At 44.6% G+C, this 20,943-nt stretch overlaps 1 pseudogene; it reads right to left on the bottom strand.

The window, feature by feature from the left end:
* Positions 1 to 458: 458 nt before the first annotated feature.
* LOC123084451 (uncharacterized) lies at positions 459 to 4,500 on the bottom strand (annotated as a pseudogene).
* Positions 4,501 to 20,943: the final 16,443 nt, after the last annotated feature.

The following is a 20,943-nucleotide window of genomic DNA, read 5'->3' as shown; positions in this document are numbered from 1 at the left end:
GGCAAAATAGACTCCCTATAAAGGTGGAGGTGCAGTAACATCTCCACATTAATACCTAATGGAACATCAAATAATCTTGCATGTACTTCCAGTGTCTCCAAGTGTCGGAGACTTCCAAACTCGTTTAGAATTTGAAAGGTGTTATCACATTCAGTCATGAGATGGTTCAGAAGTAGTAACTAGAAGCTTGCCAGATATGAAATCTTTAATAATTTTTTTATTGCAATCAATAATTCCTGCAAAATCGCACGCACAATCAAATTATTACAGCAACCAGTCCATAGATGACAAACCACACACCACACGCACACACAGAGCACATCATCAACATGAGCACGCCACGGCTCATGCTGCATAAGCTGGATTCCACTCTTATTTATTTCTCTCTTGCTCAGAGCTTGTACCATCATCCATCCAACCATATGACAGATACTTGCTTTGATGCATGCAAATATGGGTTGATCCAGCAAAGTTGACCGAACCAATCCAAACCAACCAAACTGGAAGATGTAACAGCACGCAGACAATGTAGATTGATACAGGTGCAGAGAAATCTTCAACTTTGTAGGCTGACATGCATGTAGCGCTGAAGCAAGCTGAAGATCAACTCAATGAAGGGTGGATTACCTACAATGCAGAATATAAATTGCTAGTTAGATAATTGGTTAACTATATACATTAATTATTGGCAGTAGACTAGTACTGGGACGATGAAGAAACAAGAAACTAAGCTGACTAGAACACTGAGTTAATTATTAATGAATTGAAAGATGAATCCAAATATATCTCACCTGAGTATGGTGCCTCTCGGCAGCTGGGCCTTCTTGTAGTACCTCGAGTGCCTTGGCTTGTAGAGCGAAGGGTGGTGGTTCGCATCCCCCTCGTCCCACTCCAAGTTGTCCCACCAATCACTCTCGCAGTCCACCTCGGGGTATTGCTTGGCAATGGCAGGCAAGTGCTTGAGGCTCCAGCAACCCCTTATCTTGATAGTCTTGAGCTTTGGCGCTAACATCTTACTCCCACATATGCACTGGAGCCTAGGGAGATCATGCAGGTGGATGCGCTTCAGCTTCGGGAAATATATAATTGTTTGCTTCTTTTGGCGCTCAGGGTCCAAAGGGAAGATCTCCATGAGATCTCCACAACACACGATCTCGAGGGTTTCTAATTGAGGTAAGGTAGTCATATGTGCGGATAAGGGGAGAACATGTATGAGCCTCGGACAATAGTCTAGGTGCAAGAAGGTTAGGTTTTGAAAGGAATTTTCATTGGGTAGGAACATTGTGCTGCACATCCAGATGAAGCGTGCCTTCAGGAGCTGGGATGCCCAGAACGTGTTCAACTGACGAAAGCATTCAAACCCATTAGAATGGCTTTCCTCATCACCATCCAAGGTGGGAGTAGCAAAGACAGAGCTTAGGTTGGGGCACCTCTCAATCTGACACCATCCAAGGTGGCTCCAGGATGGTCTAACAATAGAGCGCCAATCTATAAAATGATATGGGAAAACCATAACATATGGGAATGGGATGCTGGTGATGGACAAGCTGTCATGCACATGCAACTTCTTAGCACGATCACATATATAACCAGGGATTAAAGCACTAGTTCCTTGGGTCCTGCTCTGGTTCTGCAGTAATTCACTCCTCATCTCCTCTTCATCTTGTATGCGGATATACCAGCCCGTTAACTCTTCGGCAACAACAGCAGGCGGGCTAGCCCGCATCCAGCAGATTGCACCCTCATTAGCAGCAACAGCATGCAGGTGGTCTTGAAACGTGATATCTCTTTCATATAAATAATGATCAAGCTGTCTAATTCCTTGACCACATCCCCTATCACCAACAACAATGCTATTTGCAGGAACATAAGCTATCTCTATATGTCCACCTAAGTCAGAATATCCTTCAAACATTGTAGAGAAGTAGATATCTAGTGAGTCAAAACATCCTGTCACTCCTCTACGAGAGTTGAAACATACTATGACGGGCCTTAGCGACCTAAGGAGTCTTGCATCCCTTACAGAAATGTAGCAATCAAAGGTTGGAGCTGGACTTGTAGCAGCGATTGCAACAATACACGATGACCCTGTAGCAGCACTAGTCTCCTTGGCCTTTTCTTCCCAATTAGCATGGCCAGATGCTGATCTAGATCGGATGGTTTCAATGTGTATCATCTCCAAGATTGCCATTTTGAAAGGTGGTGGCCATTGTATTGCTTGCAGCTTCTCACAACCCAATAGGATGATCCGCTTGAGGTTCAGTGCTACAACTTCTTTGAGGTCAAGGGTCTTAATCGATGTTCCCGAGAGGTCCAGCTCCTGGAGGTTCTTCATCACGCCTCTTAGCAGCATACTCTTCAGTTTGGCACGGCCCCGGAAGGAGATGCTAGATATCTTAGGAATAGCAACATTAGTGATGATGAAACTAAATGACTCAAGCAATGGGGGCAGAACCTCGGGGACAACTTGTTCCAATCCAACACAATTCTCAAGGATTATTGTCTTAAGGTGGCTGGCATTGGATATGTTAGGAGCTGGCTGGTGCATGATTATTTCTGTTACATAGTCCGGTCCAGCTGCAACTCGGAGCTTGACAAGTCTATCTCTACTGCCACATAGTTCAACTATGCTCATCCAATCCTTGACTCCATCCACATTCAGCTCCCTGAGTTCATCCATTAAACACGTCATTGTGTTTGAGCACCAGTCTGTATTCCTCAGGTCCAACACCCATAGATTTTGGAAACATAATCCATTTTGGTTACTGATTTGATGCTCCTCCTCTTTTACATCTGTGCAATTGTCCAACAAGAGGAATCTTAGGTGGCTGCAACAGAGGAAGGGAGGCAATGTAAAACTGAAGGTGCACCAAGATAGATGTAGCACACGCAGCCTATTGTTGTCAGGGAAAATGCCAGCTGGTAATATCACCTTGCCACCAGCTTGGAGGAAGAAGGATGTCGCCTGAGGAGGAAGAACATCAATATCATGTAGCAGGGCTTGGTGTGTGGCGGAAACCCAACGGTCATTAGAACTGGAAAGGGAAGAATCAATCCAATTTGCATAGGGATTATCTTCTTTTTTTTCATAAGTTCGAAGACCCCAGACCTTTCAGTAGGGATTATCTACCTCCTTCATCCAATCCAAGTGTATGAGTCTGTGCAGAGCATCACTAACCTTCCATCCAGATACATTGTCTTGCTCTTGTATAATCCCATCACATACCCAATAGTTTGAAGCATGCGTTTCCCAGTCGATACGGCTGACACGTCTTCTTGCCCAGATGTACTGGAGGCACTCAACTATTCTGTCAGGCTCAAGAATACCAATGTACTTAGCAACCTCTGCGGCCTCTTCATGCAATATATTTCCCATAAATTCTAGACCTCTCACCACAATATCAGCCTCAGTCGGAGTTTTATGGACTTCATCAACATCAGATCTGTCAATGAGTCGGAGCCTCCTGCCCCAGGTCCACAACACCTTGCTACTCAAAAATATTGTTACAGGGACACCACACTGGTACAAATCAATGTAGTGGCCGCTCCCGTTGTGAAAAATCACAACAAATGTACTGTTAAGAAGCTTTCTGAAGATCTCCTCTGTGACCTCCAATATCACCCCTCTGGAGCCTTGGTCTATCCCATCGAAATCCTCCTCCTCATCGTGCTGGTCGAATATGGCCATCACCGACTGGGGAAGCTCCAGCACCTCAACAATTGCCTTTTGCAGGGCTCTCATTCCTTGCCACAACGAGCAATCCACATGAACAACCTTGTCAAACTTCATTTCTTCAGTGGCTGATGATTTCAAGCGTTGGGCTACCATTCTCAGAGTAGCGGATGCTCCAAGTCCACACCAGCCATGGAAGTAGATATTTCGTTCGTGTTTGCTCGCACCCTCCAAAATACGGAGTATCCCACCTGCTGCATCATCGATGGTATTTGCTTCGATCTTGATGTCCTGCAGTGTATAATAATCAACTGATGAGGTTCATCACTTTACCTTTGTTTATTCAAAAAATTCAAGTTATAAGACATATTTTAACTACATAGATAATACATAGAAATAACAAAGATAATATTTAATTATTACTCTGCCTGTTCTACTTATTTAGTAAAACTTTATTAGGAATATATAGATGCTTTACAGTGTGTGCAACGAAACGCTTAAGCTGGGCTACATCTATTCATGAAACAAAGTCAATCGCCAAATGCGTGCAAAGATAGAAAACCATGACGACAGAGGAATGATAGCATCTTCCCGAGAGATGGGTCATACAGTACTAAATATTTGTCCTGTCTAGCTAGATACATGATCAATGCATGTAATTAGCTTCATCATCTTCTCAAACAAAAGCGAAAAAAAAATATAGACAAGCCCACAAAGTGAACAGGGCACCAAGCAAAATATAATATAAATGCGAATATAAATTAAGCCTGCAACATTGATTGCTGAAGATCAAGATGCATGACTGGATTACGTACCCTCGGCGCCATGACGTATTAAAATCGATCTGCAGGTTCATTTGGTGTTGATTTGGCTCGTTCGATCTAACCCATGGATCTGGTGGACTGCACCAAGACACCAGGCTTAATTCTTCCTTCCTACGGGTGTCCAGGGAATAGGATCAATGCAAGCATTTGGAGAAATTACAACATGATACCTATTTCGTTATAAAGTGTTCAAAAGCCTGACAAATTTGGAGAAGCATCCTGCAGATCATATATAGTATGGACGATTGGCACAGTTACATTACCTTGATATGATTGCGGAGCTGGATTTAAGTGAACCGGCCAGAACAAACTAGCTTAGCTAAGAAGCCAAATGTAGAGATCGATCTGATGGACGAGAAAACCAAGCTGCACTGCATGCATACATGCTTCACCAGAACTAGTATAGAATGGAAGGGATACAATAAGCTCTGGTCCAGGCAGGCATGCATACACCTAGCATAGAAGTATTTGCTGCTTTGCTGCTTTATTTGCTTTTCTGCCAACAAAGCTGCAAATTAATTCTTTGCTCCCTGCACACTCTCCATCCTATCAGTCATCATCAGATTCTTTGCTTGGTAAGTTTAAAGACCACAAAGGTAAAGCTAAAGATAAAGTTAGGCTATGGTTGGCCCTGCGTGTGATCTAGAGGTCGGATCAGGGCCATACGTACCTAGAAAATACTGGTCTCTATGCTAAATTTGAGATCAGGGCTGATTACGAAAAATCAAAACCGATTGTACAAAAATAAGAAGAAAAAAATCATTACGGTGATAAAACAATTTTGTATGCCGGCTTGTATCATCCCAAGTTAGCAAGATTTGTTATTATCAGAGGCGACGTACTGGGTCAAGTATCTAACACTTCTGCACCATTTCGTTAAGTATGCTTGGGTCCACTATCCTTATTTTCTTTTTACAAAATTCGATGCAAATCAGTGGTTGAGGTTTAATTTACCCCTTTAGTTGTGAGGGTATAGTCTCTCAAAACCCAGCCCAGCAGCATCTCTTATCTAGTCATGCAAAAACACACCTCTTATCTTCCCAGAGTTCAAGTTGCTCTAAAGCAGGGGTGAACTCTGAAACAGAAACCAAATGATTGATATATTTCTCGTCAATATACGACGTCTCCAGATTGATGAAGCTGCTGGCGCATCTTGCAAATCCATGCACCTCTGCTCTGATACATACGCGCAACAATGACATGAGGAATATATATTTTGGGATGACAAACAATTGACATTAAGGGGAAGCCATGCATGTATTTAGAGAGTGAACGACTATAGTTAAAGATGCAGAAGAGCACAACAGCAGAAGTATGAACTTCAGTTAGCATTGAACAAACAGTCACCTTGGTGTCAATAGTAAGTTGCATTGCAAGTTTCGGCACATGCATAGCTGAAAAGAAGACCCGATCGTGGTGCACGGTGCTCTTGGGCGAAGCCCGTGTCTTGGCGCTGCCCGGTGACCATGGTCGTGTGAGCGGCGTGGTTGCCGGGGTGTAGCGTTCGGCGGCGGTGCGTGTTGGCCGGGGTGAAAACCTGCTCTTTCTTCGGACGGACCGGTGACGGCGAAACTCGTTCCCTTCTTGAAAGCGTCGTCGCGGCTCTCACCGCCCGTCGTGCGGCTCCGAGGGAAACTCTGATCCTCGGATCGGGCGGTGGCGGTGCTCCGGTGTCGTATCCTTCCTGAAGGCACCACCTTGGAGTCTACGGTTCGTTCTATGCGGCTTCATCTCTTCGTGGTAGTGTGCTAGGGGTGGTGTTGCTGCGCTCAACGCTTTTGTATCCTTCCTTGGGTGTGTGTCGTGTTGGCGTGCATTTGTATCGGATGATGTGGATCTTTGCTTTATATATAAAGCGGGGCGAAAGCCTTTTTCGATAAAAGACCACCCGATGTTAGCAGCATTACAGCCGCCACTTGTATGTGCACGCATCCATCAACCAACCGCAGATGGTCATCATCATTGTTGGCAAACTCGAACTTAGCAAGGTTTGGAGCTAGCGCCTCAAGCTTATGCAGCATCTCCTTCCTACCAGGACTGCACACTGCACACAGGTACCGCAGCCTGACACAAGATTGTCGCCGTGACATGGCACTGCACAAACTTATCCATGGGGGCGGTGGGATTGAGATGGCACAGCACACGGTTGAAGTTTCTGACGAAATCTTGTCAGGTTTGCGCTGTTGGAGGACCTCCAGTGCCGTCTCCACCTGCTTCACAGTTTGACTGTAAACTCATCCTCGAAGCTCAACTGCAACAGTACATCATCATGGATCCCACGAAGAACGTCCTACACGCGAGTAATAAATAATTATTAGGATTCAGTCGTCAAACCAACTTAATTACTAGGCAGCAAAATGTGCAGGTGAGAGAGTTAACCCCCCCCTTTCTGAAATCTGAAAACATGAATGAACAGTAAAAGTGTGCACCAATGTGCAGACGGGAGTGGCAGAAGAGAAGGGACGCGAGGGGTTCGGCTTACCTCCGATTCGACGGGAGTGGACTCAATCCAGACCACCATTCTCCTCATCGGCGACGAGGATGAATCCACCGGCGGCCTGGACCGAGAGATACTACGTGGTAACTCACCTGTAACATGGATGTCCGACTGATGGAGATCCGACGGACAGGGATATCCAAAGCCCAAAACAACCAACACATTAGCAAATGAAACATGGGGTCAGGCTCCACACGACAGTGACCGTAACAGCACTACTGCTGCAACAGAGGATCCCAATCATACCACCCCAAAGTATAGTAAGACTGTGTTAAAAGAGCACTAATTTTGAAATAATGTTTCTAGTATCAAAGTCACTGACAATGTTTTAGACTTTCTTAACTGTCCGAGAATTTATGAAATTTTACAATTTTGAAGTGAAAGTTTCATGCCATTTTTTGTCATTGCCCCATGCCTAGTATTTCTCGTGAAGCCCCCCTTTATTATTTTCTTAATATAATATAGAAATAATAAATAAGCCATTTTTCATGGTAATACTTATCTCACTTATATATCATAGGGATAATAGTACAAGACACATACATATCGACCTGAAAAAACTGAAAAGATCTCAAAACGCTAGCCTTTACACAAAGGAACATCAGCCAAGAAATAAAATTACAAAAAAGACCTAATAATCCGTTGAGCTTCACACCAACGCTCGTTACCAGCCTTTGGCACTGTCACAACAGCCACCAAAGGAACAAATGGTGGATCACCTCCATAGCCGAGCTCGGCGTGGCACCATCACTGATATGCAGCTTTACAGACCTCCAAGGCGACTCGCCAAACTCGACAAAATTGGCCATTCTAGTAGTGCCTCTAAATTCGGACCATGGTGTAGTATTATCCGGCCTTTAAATCATAAAACAAGCAATGGATATACACAATGCGTAGACAACCTCTCAACCAAAGCTCCAAATAATCAAGCATAAATCAAATCAAAGGTAGGCAAAACCACATCTCACAAATCCCTACATCTCCCGTACTTGGGATGGACTACTCACATATGGGAGATAGATCACAAGCAAACATAAATATAAAATAAAGCGATATCATATCAATAGTACTATCAATTGTCATGACAAGGCGAGCAATTATTTGGTTCTGGTCAAAGAGTCAAACAAGAAATGTAGATTAGTAATCCCTATTTCTCGTGTGTTGATCTCTCTTTCTCACGGTGAAGTTCGTCGACGATGGTGTCGTGGATCTCACCAATGGAGGGGTCCAGGATTGTTCCAAGTAAAGCCAACTCCGATTCTTCACTTCTCTTTTCCTTCTGTTTTTTGTGGTTCTATCTCTTCAATGCGTTGCCTCCTTTACGAAAGTGGTGGGTTTTGAAGTGATTAAGGAGGTGTCATGTGGCATGAACATCGGTATCAATGCACGTCTAACATTCTGGACAGCTCCTCTGACTACATAATCAAAGGTTAAGTTGTTCCTTAATTCGTCTTCTTCTCGATGTTGGTGTTGGTTATCTTAAAATACATAAGAATTCGTTATCATAGTCCACTAAGGTTTCTTTGATTTTGACAAGTATATCAATAACAGAGAATAGAAACTAGCGAAAAATAAATGTGAGCAATACTAAAACTCTAAGAAAAAATGATACATCGATATTAATTTTAAAAATAGACATAGCATGTTCAGTCATCTAAACAGTGATTTCCAATTCGCAAGGTGCTCAACCAGAAATAGATGTATATGTCCAACGATAAGCTCATATTTCGATATCTTTGTAGTGGCAGACCTAGATAGCCTTCTGTCAGTGGGGCTCCATCTTGAGTGTCTTAGCCATGGCAGCCACATTCTTGTACTAGCTTGCACTTAGCGTCCAATAAATCGAGAATGTCCATCTCCTTCGGTGGCGGTAATCAGGCACCGTTTGACCACTGTGTCGATCCTAAATGTGATTCCGTCAGTTTATAACCCGCTAGGTTTATAGTGTTGATATAATAAATGAATCACACTTACTTATACCAAACTATTTTACTTATTTACTACTTCACTAAATCTTAACTATTCATTATGTACACCAATTTTATCATACAATCTTATTTATTTGTCTTAATAATATCTATCAACATTAACCAAATAACATTCTTAAATAATCTTACCATCAAAGCTTTTCCTATATAGCTCAAACAACCGTCCATCCTACGTACATCAATCAATAAATATAACCATATTGGCTTGTAGATTTTTTGTTAAGTAAATTTCACATAAATTTAATTAAAGATGAAAAATATTAAGTCTTTGTATGTACCAACCCCATATATAGACTAATTATATAAAACAATGGGAAACCAAACATGTGCTATCATGAAAAAAAGGTTAATCAACAATTCTTTATATGAGTGTCACTATGTTTGGCAGATCGAGTGGATGAATGGAAGAAAAGGAAAATGAAGATTCACCCGATATATTTGTACTGTTGATTACAACTTAAGTTAACATAAACCAAACAAAGGTACACGCCAAAGCCAGATTTTTTTATCATAATTCATTTGTCATCAAATTATACTGAACATTTTTAATTCATTACATTTCACTATCATAGAATTTTTAAAATTAATATATACATCATTCATTATATATTTTATCTACTAGCATTGGACACAGAATTGCAATGATATTATTAGTATCAAACTTCACTAATTACAAGTCAAACATATATTACCAGTTCCTCACAAATATGACAACACTATTGTAATTGTATTGTTTTTTTATTTTCGATAATGTTAAACCAAATTACTTTTAATTTGAATAAAAAATTAAATATTTAAAAAATCCATCCATAGAATAGTTTGTGTTACTTAATATTTTATATTGTCTTTATATGTTGTTGTTCCTTCAAACATCTTGGTAGGGGCTTCTATAATTCACATGTATTAAGAAGCTAATTAATAAACGTTCCTAAAATATGATGATCTAACTTAGTTTCAACTAATAGAAAATTCTCATCTAAAAAACAAATAGTCCCCCATTTTTATATAAAAGGTGACTTGGTGTTTTGTGTAAAAATTTGACTTCTAGTTTTGGTCAATGAAGTATGGGTTAGAGCATCTACAGCCATTAGTAGAAAAAGGGTCAAATGTGAAGCACATTAGTGCCGGTTTGATTTTGAGCCGGCACTAATGTGACCATTAGTGCCGGTTCCAACAGCTAGCCGGCCGCTCTCATTAGTACCGGTTCGTGGCGAACCTTTAGCACCGGTCCGTGCCACGAACCGGTACTAAAGAGAGTGGTGGCAGGATGTTGTCAGTCTGGGGCCCCTCCAGCACCTTTAGTACCGGTTCGTGGCACGACCGGTACTAAAGGTCGTCGTACGTAAACCCTTCGTCCACCCGAGCTCGTTATATTCTTCACCTTTCCCCTCTCCTCCTCTGTTCTTCCGCTCTCTTCATCGAGTTCATCACACATTTTGCCCAAAATTTGACAAGATTTGAAGGTCCCCATCCATTCAAATGATCACAAAGGTTAGCAAGTTTGTCCTTTCATCTCTCATTGCTAGATTAGCTCTTGCATTGCTTTGTATAGTGATTAATTTGTGAGTTTAATAATTTGGGAGGAATTATATGTGATAGTATTTGATTTATATGTAATTTGAGGTAAAAAATAACACTTAGTTTGCATATGTATGTGTTGTTTACTTAGTGCCTTCTAAATCTCCGTCGTAACCACCATCGATCGCCCGCACAGTCCCATCGCCGGCACCACCTTGTGGTGAGGCTCTTGTTCATGAATGTTTTACATTACCAAATTGATGTTTGTGTGATTTGGATATATAGTTACTCGTATAATTATCTTACTCGTAGGTTGTTTGTTATACATAGTGCCATGGTTTTGATATCCGTCCCCGTCGGCCCTCGTCCTTGTTATGATTCGGATGTGGTATATTCTCTTTTAAAACTAGTTGTTGCATTTCATGTTCATTACAAATTATGCACATCAAGTTACCATAGATATTTTTACCTAGGAGGTATGTGAACCGGAAATTCCAACCGACCCTATTGTCGAGAGGTTAAATTTAGTTGAAAGAGAAAACGAGTATTTGAAAGAAAAATTGAAAAGAATTGAGGGGGAGAAGATGGAATTGGAGTTGCATGTTGCCGATGTCGTCGATGATCATAAGATCAAGATGGAGAAAATGCGCTTGAAGATTAGAAAGATTAGAAAATATGTCATTGATAGTGTGGCTTGGTATCATTATGCTGTTGGATCAATTGTTACCTTAGTTGCGATCTTGATCGCATTTGTTGTTGCATTTAAATTTTTTAGCTAGAGAGTTATTTGTATGTTGCATTTAATTAAGTGTTGTATATGAACTTTATGTATGAACTTTATGTATGAACTTGTATTAATTTGGTCTATTCGGTGTTGTGTAATGAAGATGAGCCGACAATGGATGTATGATAACCGATGCTCTCCCGAGTTCATTAATGGCGTGCATACTTTTCTGCTTGCCGCTGAGGCAAAGAAGCGGGTGGATGGTTTTATGCCTTGTCCATGTGCTGGCTGTAAGAATGGTCACAATTGCTCTACGTCAAGAACCATTCACGTCCACCTATTTGAGTCCGGTTTCATGCCCACTATAATGTTTGGACCAGGCACGGAGAAAGAGGGGTTATGATGGTAGACAATGAAGAAGAAGAGGACGACGACAACTATCCTGGCCATGGGTTCGCTGAATACGATGATACAACAATGGGGGAAGAAGCTGAGCCGGCAATGCGGGAAGAAGCTGAAGAAGAGGCATCAGATGAGCCCGCTGATGATCTAGGTCGGGCCATTGCCGATGCAAAGAGAAACTGCGCAAATGATTTGGACAAGAAGAAGATGCAGCACATGTTAGAGGATCACAAGAAATTGTTGTACCCGAATTGCGAAGCTGACAAAAAAAAGTTGGGCACCACACTGGAATTGCTGCAATGGAAGGCAGAGAATGGTGTATATGACAAGGGATTTGGAAAGTTGCTGGTAATGATAAAGAATATGCTTTCAAAGGACAACGAATTGCCCGAGCGTACATACGAAGCAAAGAAGGTTGTCTGCCCTCTAGGGTTAGAGGTGCAGAAGATACATGCATGCCCTAATGACTGCATCCTCTACCGCGGTGAGTACGAGGATTTGAACGCTTGCCCGGTATGCGGTGCATTGCGTTATAAGATCAGTCGCGATGACCCTGGTGATGTCGAGGGCGAGCGCCCCAGGAAGAAGATTCCTGCCAAGGTGATGTGGTATGCTCCTATAATACCACGGTTTAAACGTGCGTTCCATAACAAAGAGCATGCGAAGGCGATGCGGTGGCATGGAGAAGACCGTGAGAAAGACGGAAAGTTGAGGGTACCCGCTGACGGGTCGCGGTGGAGAAAAATCGAGAGAAAGTACAGGGAGGAGTTTGCATGTGACCCAAGGAACGTATGGTTTGGTCTAAGCGCAGATGGCATTAATCCTTTTGGGGAGCAGAGCAGCAACCATAGCAACTGGCCTGTGACTCTTTGTTTGTATGATCTTGCTCCTTGGTTGTGCATGAAGCGGAAGTTCATTATGATGCCAGTGCTCATCCAAGGCCCTAAGCAACCTGGCAACGACATTGATGTGTACCTAAGGCCATTAGTTGAAGAACTATTACAGCTGTGGAATGGAACAGGTGTACGTGCGTGGGATGAGCACGGACAGGAAGAATTTGACCTAAAGGCGTTGCTGTTCGTGACCATCAATGATTGTCCTGCTCTCAGTAACCTTTCAGGACAGACAAACAAGGGATACCGCGGATGCACGCACTGTTTGGATGATACCGGCAGTATATATTTGGATAGTTGTAGGAAGAATGTGTACCTGTGACATTATTGATTTCTTCGTAGCAAGCATCCCTTAAGAAAGAAAGGCAAGCATTTCAAAGGTGAGGCGGATCACCGGACGAAGCCTCACCACCGTACAAGTGCTGATGTACATGATATGGTCAAGGATTTGAAGGTGTTCTTTGGAAAGGGTCCTGGCGGGCAACCTGTTCCGAAGGACGCTAACGAACGCGCACCCATGTGGAAGAAGAAATCTATATTTTGGGACCTGCCATATTGGAAAGACCTAGAGGTTCGCTCCGCAATCGACATGATGCACGTGACGAAGAATCTTTGCGTGACCCTGCTTGGCTTCTTGGGCGTGTATGGGAAGACAAAAGATACACCAGAGGCACGGGAGGACCAGCAACGTATGCACGGAAAAGACGACATACATCAGGGTCAGGCCAGCTACGCTCATACCAAAGAAGAGAAGGAAATCTTCTTTGAATACCTGCTCAGTATGAAGGTACCGTCTGGCTTCTCATCGAATATAAAGGGAATAATAAATATGGAAGAGAAAAAGTTCTAGAACCTAAAGTCTCATGAATGCCATGTGATTATGACGCAACTGCTTCCGGTTGCATTGAGGGGGCTTCTACCGGAAAACGTCCAATTAGCCATTGTGAAGCTATGTGCATTCCTCAATGCAATCTCTGAGAAGGTGATCGATCCAGAAATCATACCAAGTTTACAGAATGATTTGGTGCAATGTCTTGTCAGTTTCGAGTTGGTGTTCCCACCATCCTTCTTCAACATCATGACGCACGTCCTAATTCACCTTTGTGAAGAGATTAACGTTTTGGGTCCTGTATTTCTACACAATATGTTCCCCTTTGACAGGTTCATGGGAGTCTTGAAGAAATATGTTCATAACCGTGCTAGGCCAGAAGGAAGCATCTCGAAGGGCCATGAAAATGAGGAGGTCATTGAGTTTTGTATTGACTTTATTCCTGACCTTAAGCCGATTGGTGTTCCTGAATCGCGGCATAAGGGCAGACTGGATGGAAAAGGCACGCTAGGAGGGCATCAAATAATATGTATGGACGAGCATTCTCTCACTGAAGCACACTACACAGTTCTACAGAATTCCGCCTTGGTGGCTCCGTATATGGAGGAACACAAGAATTTTCTACACTCCAAACACCCGGAGAAGTCTGACGACTGGATTACACGTGAACAAACGAGGACTTTCGCTGGTTGGTTGCAGAAACGTGCCATGCATGATGGCGATATTGAAGATGACCTGTACTCGCTGTCCCAGTTACCATCTTCAAATATAATGACTTTCAAAGGGTACCAGATAAATGGGAATACATTTTACACGATCGCCCAAGATAAGAAGAGAACCAACCAAAACAGTGGTGTCCGCTTTGATGCAACAACCAACCCGGGAAAGGAAACATATTATGGTTACATAGAGGACATATGGGTCAATATGACACGAGGCGGCGTAACGGAAGACCCACAGTACGGAATGACAACAGTGGATCTCAACAATCTTGCGTATGCAGACGAACCATTCGTCCTAGCCAATGATGTGGCGCAGGTTTTTTATGTGAAAGACATGTATACCAGGCCGAGAAAAAGAAAAGATAAAGAAGCGAATGGATCATACGACGAGCCAAAGCGCCACATAGTTCTTTCAGGAAAATAAACATCATGGGAGTGGATGACAAGACAGACATGTCAGAAGATTATGAAAAGTCTGATGAAATTGCTCCATTCACAGTGAATATTGACACGAGCATCCAGTTAAATGATGAAGATTTTCCGTGGCTATGGCGCAAAGGGACACATGTGAAGAAAAAGTTTCACACCCAAAGATCTGGGATGTGATCTGAGAATCTCTGTAATAGTTAAGGTAGTTATGTGTTTTGGCATTTGAAACGCGAAGAAATTTTATGTGCAAACAAATTCTTTCATGCATTTACTGATTTTTTCAGCTAAATGACCCTGAAATTGAAAAGCATTTCAAATGAACTCAGAAAAGGTTGAAAGTTGGCATGGTGTCATAATTTCACCCACATAGCATGTGCAAAAAAGTAGAGAGGGTTACGGCAAAAACTGGATGCATTTCGTATACAAAATGGACAATCTTTTTCGAAGTATCAAGGTTTCGAAGGAAAACTCATCTGTTACAAAGGCATTTCATTTTTAAATAATATAAGCATTACCAAACTGAATATAATGATAAAACACACTAATATTAAACATAAGAAAAAAGAATCACTGAAAATTCTATTTTCAAAGTTAAGTTATTCACAAACTAGTGATTCACACAAATTTCAAATAACTCAAAATTTAAACTACTCAAATTTGAAAGCTACCGGCACTAACAGAAAGTTCGTAATTTTTTGTACCTAAAGCAAAAATATTCACAAACAAACTTTAAATACAGCAATAAATAACTCAAAAATAAATAAAACAAAAAAAGAAAAATAAAAAGCCCGCCTACTGGGCCAAAGCGGCCTACATACGACTAGAAACACAACGTTTTGTTGGGCCAGGATGCAGGCCCGCAAAGGCCGAGTAGGCCCATAGGTCAGCAGAGAATAGGTTGGCCCAGTAGGCCTGCTTTGCAGATGAGCTCGAGAGAGCTACCGCACCGGGGCTTATAAACCAGTGCGGACGCCCCTCGACTAGCGAGGTGGGACTAAACTTGTCGCACCGCACCTGCGCCAGCGCCCCCCTTTAGCACCGGGTGGTGGCTCCGACCGGTACTAAAGAGGTTAGTACTGGTTGGTGCCACCACTCGGTACTAAAGGGGGGGCGCTTCCCGCCGCTTCTCCTGGCCAAAACAGACCTTTAGTACCGGTTGGTGGCTCCAACCGGTACTAAAGGTGTGTTCTATATAAGAAACCACTTCAAAAAAAATCAGTTTCTCGTCTCTCCCTGCTTCTTTCTCCTCTGCCCCGTCGTCGCCGCCCCTCGTCGCCACCCCCGTCTATGTCCCCGTCGCTGTCGCCGCCCCGGCCATCCCCGCCCCTCGTCGCCGCCCCCGTCGCCGTCGCCGCCCCGGCCGTCCCCGTCGCCGCGCCCCGCCCCGTCGCCATGAGGACTGGCACTGGGCTGGCACTGGGAGGTGCTACGTGGAGGGGCGTGCCGCTTGGTGAGGAACCCGGCCTCGGGTCCCGTCGTCGACCCTGATCTCCTTTGGTGGCGTTCGCGTGGGCCACATTTGGTGCAGAGGGAGCCGGCCCCGCCGGAGGTGGTGCGTCGCCGTGTCAGGGAGGAGGACGAGCACGTCCATCGCTACATGGCTACTATGGACATCAGGTTCTCCAAGACTTGGCAGGTTCTTTGGGCAGATGACCGGAGATATGATCCTGTGATGGTTCCTTCTCTTTGGGTGTCCACCGCCGTGCCCCAGGAACCGCGAGTGGCCTAGATTCTTCTGTAGTACTTGATCTTTATTAGGTACCTAGCCAGTGATGTATTCGATATATAATATTCAGACGATGTATTCGAGATTATATATATTATTCGAGACGATGTATTCAAGATTATATATTAATCGAGACGATGAATATTATGTACTATATGATTCAGTTTTTCCTTATTGATTGCATCCATGCATTGTAATTTGAATACTAAATTGTTTTATATTTGTTCTGTATTAGTTAAGTAAAAGCTATGGCAGACAATACCGGCAGAGAGAGAGAAGAGGAATTGTTCGACATCATGCGCAGCCCTCGCAGGCTAGATGATCTGAATGAAGCAGATGACGGCTCCCAATATCTGAATAATACCGGAGAGAGTGATGAAAATATATTCGATCTCGATGACCGAGCTGATAAAGTCATGAACTACAATTATGATTATGATGACATAGACAATGTTTATGATGACACAAACAATGCTGATCTTTAAATAACAAAGACTACGGGCGAGGTATATTTATATAAGCAGGCATCTGGTGATCATTACATGCTTTTTTTATTTAAAGATATATTAGCGAATCGATCTTTCTTTGTTCAGCCCTCTGGATCGAGCAAATCCGCTTCTACAGACAGCAGGACAAAGCGAGGCCCGGGCAAAAAGTTGAAGGAGGGTGTAAAGTACAACATCGACTCCATCAAACCTAGTGGCGAACCCCTCACGCCTAAGAACATTGCGAACAAGTGGACTCGTCAGTGCGGAGTTCTTGTGAAGGACCAACTCCCGATCTCCATTCAAGAATGGAAAGAGCCAAAAACTAAACGTCCAGGTGTTACTTGGGTCGACGACAGAGCAAAAAAAACTTTGGGAATCTCTGATGGAACATTTCACCTTACCAGATTATGTCACTGATGCAGATGTGCAGAAAGTCAAGGACGCTGCTCTTAAGAAGATGGCAATTGCATTCAACACCCACAAGTAAACTGTATGGGCCAACTACCTCGCTGCAGAAAGGAAGACTCTAGAATTCACGGGAACACTGGAGAAGCAAAGAGAACACTGGGCCGATTTTTTGAAATTCAAGGAATCAGAATTATCTAAGGAATGGTCGATAAAAAACAAGGCCAATGCCGCAAAAAAGATGCAGTTCCATAGGCAGGGTCCAGGTGGCTACGCGGTGGGAATGCCTAAGTGGGATAAGTCTGAGCAAGAGATGGAGGATGCAGGGGTCACTCCGGCTACTAGGAGCTGGCCCGCCAGGTGCAGAACTTGGTTCTATGCGCATGGGCGGGCGTTGGACCCAAAGACATGCCTGGTTTCGAAGAAGGCAAGCCTAAAAGAAGCCGAACAAAAGATAATTGACGCAATAGAACAAGCTCGAACGGGGGTGTTCACGCCCAACAGAGAGAACGACGAGCTTACGCGCGCCCTGGGAAATCCTGAACACCCGGTGTCGGTGTCAAAACCGGCGGATCTCGGGTAGGGGGTCCCGATCTATGCGTCTTAGGCCGATGGTAACAGGAAGCAAGGGACACAATGTTTACCCAGGTTCGGGCCCTCTCGATGGAGGTAAAACCCTACTTCCTTCTTGATTAATATTGAAGATATGTGTAGTACAAGAGTAGATATACCACGAGATCATAGAGGCTAAACCTTAAGAGCTAGCATATGATGGTATGATTGTAATTGTGATCGGCCTTCTAAGGACCATCCTCTCCAGTTTATATAGACACCGGAGAGGGCTAGGATTTACATGGAGTCGGTTACAAGGAAGGAAATATAATATCCGGATCGCCAAGCTTGTCTTCCATGCAAAGGAGAGTCCCATCCGGACACGGGCCGGAGTCTTGTGTCTTGTATCTTCACGCTTCAATAGTCCGGACGATGTATATAGTCCGGCTCTCCAGATACCCCCTAATCCAGGACTCCCTCAGTAGCCCCTGAACCAGGCTTCAATGACGATGAGTCTGGCGCGCAGTCTTGTTTTCAGCATTGCAAGGCGGGTTCCCTCTCCGAATACTCCGATGTAGCCATCACGACGAAAAGTGTCCGGCATCTCATCAATGTTGTACTCCTCGGCTTCAGTGCAACAATAATGACCATTTCCACGTGTCGAGCGAATGCGAGGAGTCGAGGCATTTTTGCATTTTCCACCCTCGATCCTTCGGGCTAACCGTCTATTTGAAGAGACGGGGATTCCCAGATCCAAACCTCACTCTCCCTCCTCGAGCAAGCATCCAACAGAGCGCCCCGAAAAAACCATTCCAACATGGTCAGTCGTCGCAACTCTTCTGCTCGCTCCCCTTGCCCCAAAGGGGACTGGGGAGAGTGTTCAGTTCCTCATAGCCGTTTGGTAAAGTTACAAACCCAAGGGCTTCTCCCACCGGCGTTCGCGGTCCCTGTCTGAGCCGGAATAGCCACCTATAACAGCGGAGAGCAAGCAGAGAGATCCCCTAATCCGTCTCCAGAGGAGCGAATATGCCTCATTCCGCATCTGTTAAGGGGCGTCGGGTTCGCTATTCATCCATTCCTTCGTGGGCTCCCGGAGTTCTACGGCCTCCAGTTGCACAACTTTACCCCAGCCTCCGTACTACATATAGCAGGGTACGTCGCTCTTTGTGAGCTATTTCTAGGCTGCGAGGCTCATTTCGGTTTGTGGAAGAAGTTGTTTTGTCTTGTCCCCAGCAACCAGGGAGAGTCCCTATGTCAAGTGGGAGGGGCCGAAGTATGGCGTATCGCCGAGACCTGATACCTGCCCGGCACTCCCAAGAAGGCACCAGAGAACTGGGCTTCAGAATGATTTTGTATTGACGATGTCCCCCTTCCGGATCCAGTTCGGACAGGACTCCCCAAGTTCAGTAACGCCCCGCCGAGGGCGCGCCTAAGGTGGCGCCCCCGAGGCCCCCAAGAAGAGGATACCAGGGAACTACATTTCCTGATGAGTAGGATAAACTTACTGGCCAAATCTGGACTGGCGATAGTCGAGGTCATGGCAATATGCATAATGCGGGGAGTGCAGCCGCTTCAATATCGGGGCAATCCCATGTGGCATTACAACGGGACAGACGATGCCACCTGCTGTGGCCGTAAGGGTCCGGACTCCACAACTGCTCTGGCAAGGATATTGTCCGATCTATACAAAGGAGAAGAGGAAGACTTCCTTCATATCAAACCGCGAGACGGATTCTCCATGTACAATCCCCCAAACTGGGTAAGTCGTCATTTATGTTCTCGCTTCCCTTATCGTGGCGTTCTTTGCTAAAGTTACCTGCCTCGATATTTCCGAGCAGGAACTGAGGAGGGCCGTAGAAGGAATCTCCAGCCCTTTCCCGCAGCCAGAGGACCCCGAAAGGGCCCTGGATCCAGGACTCGAAGAAGACCCGGATGCGGACGTGGAGCTTGTCGACGGGATATTTTATCGGGCGAGCCGTGACGGCGCCTCAGTGGCTATTACTGCTGACTATCCTGGACTGCTACCTTCGTCGCATGTAAGCCAAGCTGAAGACTTGATCCTCCGAAGAGGACTCTTTCCTGATGTCACGCCTTATCCCTGATGCGTCGTGTTTTTGCAGAAGCGACGTTCGGAGCGCAGGGCCGAGCCCCTAGGGACCCGTCAGCCACAGGCGTCCGGATTGAGTAGGCTCAAGAGGAAGGCGGTTAGGGCCGACACGCCTCTACAGAGCTAAGGAAACAACCTGTCATGTAATTATTTTTATTTGAAGTGTAACAGCGCCCTTTACATCATGGCAGGAAGAGGAGCATCCGGAACATATTCGGGGATCCTGCCAACCACGCCTCCACCAGTCGGGCTCCAGAACCAACTTCGAGAGAGGAGGCGGACGTAGGGCCGACGCCGCATAGTCCTCCGACAGAGGACGCAGATATGCTCTCTACCACGCGTCGTCCCTTCATGCACGTGCTCCTGTACGCTCGGCCGATCAATCCGATGGCCACACGTCTCTACTGCCGCAACGCATGTAACCTTCCGCTGATCCAATCTCTTCGAGAACCACACCGGCCACAACAGCCAGCTGCATCTCAAACTCGATACTTCCTCTAGATCAACATGATCCGCCTCGATCTCAAAACTTGCTCTGATACCACTTGTAAGAATAAATCCGAGGCATACCGTTGATCATCGAGCACGACACCGAGATTTTTTAACGAGATTCACCGATATGGCTACATCCCCGGGGCCTGACTATGGGCGCTCCTCCCCATGACACCGCTACAATACCACACCAGGTCGACCTGGACGCCGGCACAAGCCGCCGGCTTCCCCTGCGTTCTGTGCTATTATTTTGGCATAGGTTACATCGTGTGTCTAGCCCCACTATATATGAGAGGCCTAGGATACATGTGTCCTATTAGGACACGATTCCATATCCTATCTAAACACAATACACCTACAAGTCCAACTGTAACCTACCTCGTACACTATATTCGATACAACTCCAACACAAATAATCGTTTACAAACCACACACCTAACATTTCAGATCCTTGCCATGCTTTGCAGCTTCATGTGTCGGAGTTTCATTAGGGATGATGCTGGATCATGCTTCTCAGTTTTGAGCTTCTGGAACAAGCCCGAGTTCTGCACATGTTTCATCAGCAATCTCATCGCCGACACTTGCGTCTTCAAGAGCTAGCCAGCGCAATTTATCTATGGTCACATGGCGCAATATTCATATATTATGTTTGACACTTTACATGTTCACAAGTT

Source organism: Triticum aestivum, chromosome 4A (genome assembly GCF_018294505.1).
Source record: "Triticum aestivum cultivar Chinese Spring chromosome 4A, IWGSC CS RefSeq v2.1, whole genome shotgun sequence".
NCBI lineage: Eukaryota > Viridiplantae > Streptophyta > Magnoliopsida > Poales > Poaceae > Triticum > Triticum aestivum.
This window is presented reverse-complemented; position numbering and strand designations above follow the sequence as displayed.